Source organism: Papaver somniferum, unplaced genomic scaffold (genome assembly GCF_003573695.1).
Source record: "Papaver somniferum cultivar HN1 unplaced genomic scaffold, ASM357369v1 unplaced-scaffold_35, whole genome shotgun sequence".
In the NCBI taxonomy this organism is placed as follows: Eukaryota; Viridiplantae; Streptophyta; class Magnoliopsida; order Ranunculales; family Papaveraceae; genus Papaver; species Papaver somniferum.
In genome coordinates, this window is record NW_020645971.1 from 1,350,958 (window position 1) to 1,358,309 (window position 7,352).

Here is a 7,352-nt window from a genome sequence, read left to right on the forward strand (position 1 = left end):
TACTACTGTTGTCGGCGCTTGACTATTGAGTTCCACCTTTCAGTTCCTAATGCCACATGGTGCAGGCCTCAACGTCACAAATAAAGAAGACCATAGAGAGAAAAGATAAGTGTTTAGTTATATCGTTAGTCTTTAAATTGATTATATGGCACTTTCGATGGCTCTTCTTCTTGACAGGGTAGGGGCAAAAGGTGAGCTATTAGCAGGGGCAAGGGCCAGCTATCAACAGATATTTTGAAGGGAACTGTCAGCCAGTTCGCAAAGCAAAGAGAAACCATGCGCACCAAAGCATGACGCTAGGAAAACTAGTGGATCTAATTTAAAGAATTTTTTACCTCAGTTCCTCGTCTTTTAATATATCACCACCACTTAATGATCATTTTTTTATTTTTTTTTGAAGAAATCATTCAGTTTTCACCCATCTGAAATATGCTTTTTAAGATTTTCATAGATAGTTCGCAGTTGTGACAAGTAAGGACCCAGGTATATCTCCTCGTCTTACGGTGGGGCATGGATTCTTTTCCTCTCGAAAGCTTCAGACACCCAGCTTCCAAAAGAAAAAGGGGGGCAAACATACATTGAACAATATAAGAGCTTAATTAGGTAGGGGACAAAAATCCCATGGTGCATCCCGCAATGCCACAAAAAAAAAAAAAAAAGACCATAGAGAAAAAGGATAAGTGTTTGATTCTCTGGCTAACCTTTATAGTATGATAAAATGGCATTTGTTGTTGCTCTTCTTCTTGACGGTGCAGGGGGGATATGCAAACTTCAGACAGGTTGTTTCTCAACTACATTTGCCTATTAACCATCTTGTCTTCTAATCTTTTGTGCAAATGTTTTCTAATCCTTTGTTGATATTTTGTGTGAATGTTCCTCAAATGAATTTTCTTATTGATCATCTTGCTTACCTTCTAATCCTTTCTGCGAATCATTAACACTTGATACCATTTACGTGTTTACCACTCTCTTTAATCCTCAACATTGCATATTCATTGTCCCTTTTCTTGAAAACACAGGTGCAAAAATGCGTTAATGGAAGGTTGTTTCTCAATTGTTGTACTCTCTCGACAACCTGTATTGTTACCTATTCATTATTACTCTCTTATTAATCTTTATTTTCGAATCTCCTATTGTGTTTTTCTTGAAAGCGCAGGTTCAAGAATGAGTTGAGTCAATAACAGGTTTCTTCTCAACTATCTGTGCTCTCTTGACAATATTTATTGTTACATCATACTGGGGAAAGCACTTACGTGCAATCTCTCAGGACTCCCCCGTAAGTGTCTATGAGTGTATGACCGGGGGGAAGGATTCCAGAAGAAAGAGATACCCAACATGACACACCTTTGGAAGCTCGGCGGAACGGGTGTTTGTTTATATTGCATACGCCACGTTACCGAGAGTTTCGGATCCCCACCGCTTGGTAATCCCCTGGCCAGGGTTTAGCCAGCGGGGTGACAGGTCCACACGTAACGCAAGGTAAAACCCCCTTGTGAGTTTACGAGATCAAACACTCGTCCCACACTTACAAAACATGGACTTCAGCACCAATAGATGGTTTGATCCGCAACAGACAAGACATACCTGCTACTGCTGAGTGCTGGACATATCTGTTAATACCCGTCAGTCACCAGCCATTTCTGCTGCTGCACACAACAATTACGAGAAAGCATGTATCAATGAGAAAGGGTAAGACGCATTTGAGCTCTTTGTTTGCAGGGATGTTTCAGAACTTCGGTAAAGAATAGGGGAAGGTATTAATACTTCGTTGTATCATATTCTTTACCGAAATTCTTCTACAAAGATCCTAAACCATTCAACAAGGGGCAATACTTCTTATTACTCCTTATAAACGGTAAAGAGTGGTATTTCTCTCTTATACTTCGTGTACTTCATATTGGGTATACTTCATACTTCTTATTTAAGAATAATTCATGCTCATTATTGGTAGTGCTTCAGACTACTCCAAGGATTGATAATTCTTATTTCGGCACTTTATACTTCTTACGCGAAGTATACTTCTTCAACAATTTATACTTCTTGCTTCTAGTACTTCATATACTTCTTATATGAGAAGAGTACTTCAAGTACTTCTTATACTTCATGCTTCTTGTCGAAGAGTACTTACTGCAGAGTCTTATTTTTATCATACTTCTACTCGTTAGTGATCATTGTTACTTCGTGTACTTCTATAATCACTCCACATACTTCTTATATGTTTCTCAACAATACTTATCTCATTACCTCTACACTCATAAAGCGCTATCAATCGGCAAGTATTGCTAGAATATATCCTTTATACAGGAATCATTGGTTATTATTATTAATTGTGTTTCCATATGGACTAATTTGGCATACGCAGGAAAAACAAAAGATGCGGGAGCCATTGTCTCCAGTCAGGACAAGGTGCTAGTACATATGAAGGAGAACTGAACTCGTTCGGCTGGTATGTAAGCCTAGAGTAGTACATCCAGTCTACCCTCAACAACAGATTCTATTAGCATTGGAGATGAACCTCGCACCACCATCATTACGCGCATGTGTACTAAGAACGATGCAACTTCAAACCTACGCAGATTCAATCTTTGAGCTATACCATCATTTTGTACATTGAAATAACTTTTGATCTTAAGTTTACAGGCGCAAAAGGAGGCAGGCATCCAATTAATGTGGCGAGTACACTTTGCTATGAAATTGTAATTTATATTTGAAACTACTTTGTTTGCAGGAAGTTGATCAAAGATTCCTTGGAATCTCGCAAAGGAAGTTGATGAAATTGAATGTCTAGTACATTTCAGTCTATAAACTTATATTTTAAGTTGATGAAATTGTAATTTATATTTTAATGTGCTAGTACATTTCAGGCTAAAATCTCTCATCATGACAAGGCAGGGAAAAAGAAACCACCGGGGCAACACAATACCATGGAACAAGACACTTCACACCATTGCCAAGAAGCACCAACGAAATGGTAGCCGCATCAAACCTAGCCAAGGCGCAACGTAAAGCATAGCAACATCAACCATCAAAGCAGGGTACAAGCAAGACATGAAGACGTTTTCTTAAGGATTGTTCTTCCAACAAACCTTATGAAAAGGGGCAAATTGTAGATACCAAATATAAGCATCAACACGTGGCACTTGATTAAGGCATCAGCAACATACAATTCTACATCAACATACACTACAACTATTCTTTGTTAGCTTAATTATTAAGCTAGGGATATTATAGTAATTAGCTTTATATCTCTTTCCTTTATAAAGAAAGATATTAGGTTAGAAAGAGGGGGTCTTTTGGGATCGGTTCCTCTCTTGGTCATCTGGTTCACTTTTCACTCTTTCAGTAACAGAGCTCCTTGTTAATGGATGCTCTCCTAGCACATAGATAATAAAATTACTAACCCGTGGACGTAGGCCTGAGTATGCCGAACCACGTTAAATCTGATGTCAACATTTCAATATCTCTTACCTATTTCTTCTTACATTTCATTTATCATCCTATTGATATCATTTTCACCATTAAATCTGATTTGGTTGTGCAACTAGATTTTTAGTAGTCACAGTCTTTGATGAAATTCCACCATAAATAGGTAATAGGAGTGGTGGTAGCATCCAACGGGCATGTGCATCAATAATAATCCTTTGCAATGAGTGAAATGATAGATTTCCAAGAGCCTTTCTAGAGCAATTCCTACAACGACAACCAAAAATTGTCCTCGTGATGAATGGCGACTGAGACCACCCCAAACAACTCATATGAGATATTGTGCCACACTCATTGAAAGACATGCTTTGATATTCAACCTTCGAACATTATAGAGTATAAATCATACCATCTTATCGAATGAAAAGAAAATTTAAAACGAAAAAAATACATTCACATTAACAGAAGTGACCAAAAAGGAACAAACGTATTATCATTCCATTCGGTTTCAACTTTGGTTCTCAAATAGGTGAAATTTGAACTCTCAAAGTGACTTATTTTCCAGAAGGTTACGACTTAGATGTTCCAGTTTATATTCAAGAGTTGCTTAAGAAACAAAGGTAGTTTACGTATAAAGAGGAAAGGAGGACATACCGAAGTCAAGCTTATTTATAATATACGAGTAGTCACAAATGCGATTAGAGGAGCTACAACCATGACTCTAGATGCTTCATCCCGTTATGGTAGGTCAAACTGGCTAAGTTCCCATTATGGTTACTGCCATTCTTTGGCGTCTTAGATAAAGTGTGCCTTACATGATAATCAAAATTTGAGTTAGGTGCAACCCATTGCAAAACATAATATTTTTTGTGAGATCCCTATGCAAGGAAACCCAGCAAAAATGTCTACCAGTTATTTAAGTGACCATATCCTGTAGAGACGGATTTCACACCCTATACACCTTGCAAGGTAAGGAAAAAACCCTGAATTTACCAAAGCTAATTAACCACTTTGCTTTCACACCCATGAAATTTGATGAGCACATGGTCTTCTTATTCTCGTCGCGGTATGTAAAAGAAAGTTCTGCTGCAGGAGCAGTTAGGCTCTCTGCTTGCTCATTCAAAATCTATACTGACAGCTACCTGAAGAGAAACTTTCAAGTTCACACTAAACGTTTTACTGATATAATCTTAAAAATAGGCGTGAGATTTCTGGGTTTAACCCATCCAGGCACCATAAGTAGAACTTTTAAACATATGAAGCAAAATGGGAAAACAACTCAAAGAAAATGTGCATTGGCGCGCTTACTAACACCCAAAAAAGCTGGCATTCTAAATGCATGAATGGATTGTGGGATGTGTACCACAATCAAGTGCTATGTTAAGAGTTTATGCCAACTATTGTACTTAATTACATGGTTTGCGAAAAATAAATAAAAACTCATCTTTTAATACCTATGTATAGATCGAAGAGGGATAGCTAAATGGGAAATGGTACCGAGTGAGGTTGTAAGAATAAACCTCGGAAGAGAAAATAGAGAACACTGTGACAACTAAAATCTTAGCAGAGACTCAATAAATATATTTACCTGAATTTGTGGAAGGTTCAAATAGTACTCAGACATGCATTTAGATGATGAGGATAACCCGATTTCTTATTCTCCCACGCGGGGGTGTTGATGGTGGTTTTTAGTTTAAGGGTAAAATCGTAAAACCCTGTATTTAATGCGTTGTCATCCTGCAAAGGAATAAAAGCCGTTTGAAAGTAATGAGTGCATAAACCTCTTCGCTCACAAATGTATTGAGCAATTCATCACATCCGAGCTTAAACGAGCTAAGACTGATCATAACGGTCTCAAATTCATCACATCCGCCCAACTTAGCTAGCCTAGTTGGACGGTTTAGATCTTCCTTCGAACGATCCAAGAAGTGCTGGTGTATTCACCTGTGAACCAACTCCATCCCTAGTTGATCGACCTGCCCATGGTAGGCCAAGAGCGCATCAAACTAATTGCTTAAAGTAGGGTGAACACGCTGTTTCGGAAACCCTAAAGTTGCATTGCGGCAGCGCGCTTCTGTCTCAAATCGATCACGTCCGTCCATCTTCGCCAACCAAATTGAATGACTTAGATCCAATTTTAGGCGGACCAGTAGATGTTAGCATGCTCACCGGCAGCTCTCCTTTGCATATGACCCATCGGCCTGCTCAAACCAATGTCTAGTGCCTTGAATCGATTAGCCTAAATAGAGTTGGCCACACGGCTTCTAAACCCTAAATTGAATCAACGGCAGTATGCAACTGCCGCAAATCATCTCGTCCATCCAACTTTGCTAGCCTAGTCGGATGGTCTAGATTTATTTTCAGGAGGTCAACAGGGTAACGCTGTAATCATCGGCCATCCCTCATCCACGGGGAACGATGCTTCATGTGCATCAATTATAAACGATGCTTTATAAATATTGATTCCACACATAATTTTATTATTTGACCGAAAAGCGTTATATGCTATTTTAAGCAGCGAGTTTCATGAATTGACACATTCAGCAGCCTGCTATATATATTTTTCCTACAAAATACTCGAGACATGTCACAAACTGGGGGATGCTTATTGGGGTATTGGTCTGGCGGTTTGCGACGTGTGGCATGCAACGCGCCCATTACGAGAAAGTGTTAGGAAAAGGCGGACGGTTAACAGCAATAAGAGAGTAGTGGGTGAAAGGGTGATCGGTCTTCCCTCATAATGGAAACTTGATGACCACCACCTTTCGCACAACCCCACTTATCCACTACTTAACTGCCTCCACTTCCTACGAGATCAAGGTGCGCTCAATGACTTGTATAAATAGGTTTTCAACCTATTTCAACAAAAGTACAAGTATTATCAACACAAGTATTCAAAAAACACCAAGAACTGATAGCTTACGTTCTGCAAGCCAGTTCCACATTCTGATACAAGTCATAAAACAACCACACCTTCATAATTCAACATTCTAATCTCAAACACCTTCTTCACTTCCCTCCCTAAGATCAACCCTTCCCCTTCACTTTGTGACCGAATTGAATATGGAACGACCATTTCTTGGTTTAGGCTAGAGTCTTACATATTGATCTCTCGAATCTAAAGTACTCCCATACAGTACATTTGTTTATGGTTTGAATTCGTTTCTCATTAACACACCCAAATTTACTAAAAACAACAGAATCAGTTTTTACCCCAAAACAACAGGCGACCACAGTGGGAGATTAATCTCTCGGTTGCAAGATCAATTTTCAGTTTCATTTCAATTTTCTCAAATTCAAGATGGTAGATCTTAGGTCTGGGTCAGTTACCAACCTTGATGCTACGGGCGCTGATAACACTCCTGGTGCCAATATCCCTGTTATTAACACCAATGTACCGCCTGCCAGCACAGTCAACACATCGCATGGTGTTACATCCTCTAGCACCAACACCAGTAACGCCGGAAGCATACCCTAGGGCGTGACCCCTCATATTACCAGAGCCGCTGCTACTCCTAATATTTATTCGAGCATGACACCTCCAATCGTCACCAGGGCTGCCACCATTTCTTCATCGGGACGAGATACTGGAGGAGCCATAGGAAGCCAACTCCCTATTACATTTTTGATTTGATGGAAAGACAAGAAGTTCTCACTAAGGCTCAGACAGACATGGCTACAACTCAAAAGGAGGTACTCACTTTCCTCAAGACGCTAACGGAGCGACTACCACAAGATCCGCGTCAACCCGTGGAGCCAATAAGGAGTACTTTTAACACTCCTGGCGCAAGCACTTCAACAGGGCGTGCCTTCATAGATGAGGAAGTCCGTGTTGCCCCTGAACGCTCACGAGAAAGGAATCAGCCGTCCAACTTCATCACACGTGAGGATCTGGAGCGTCTCCTCCAAAATCGAGGCAAAGAAAACCC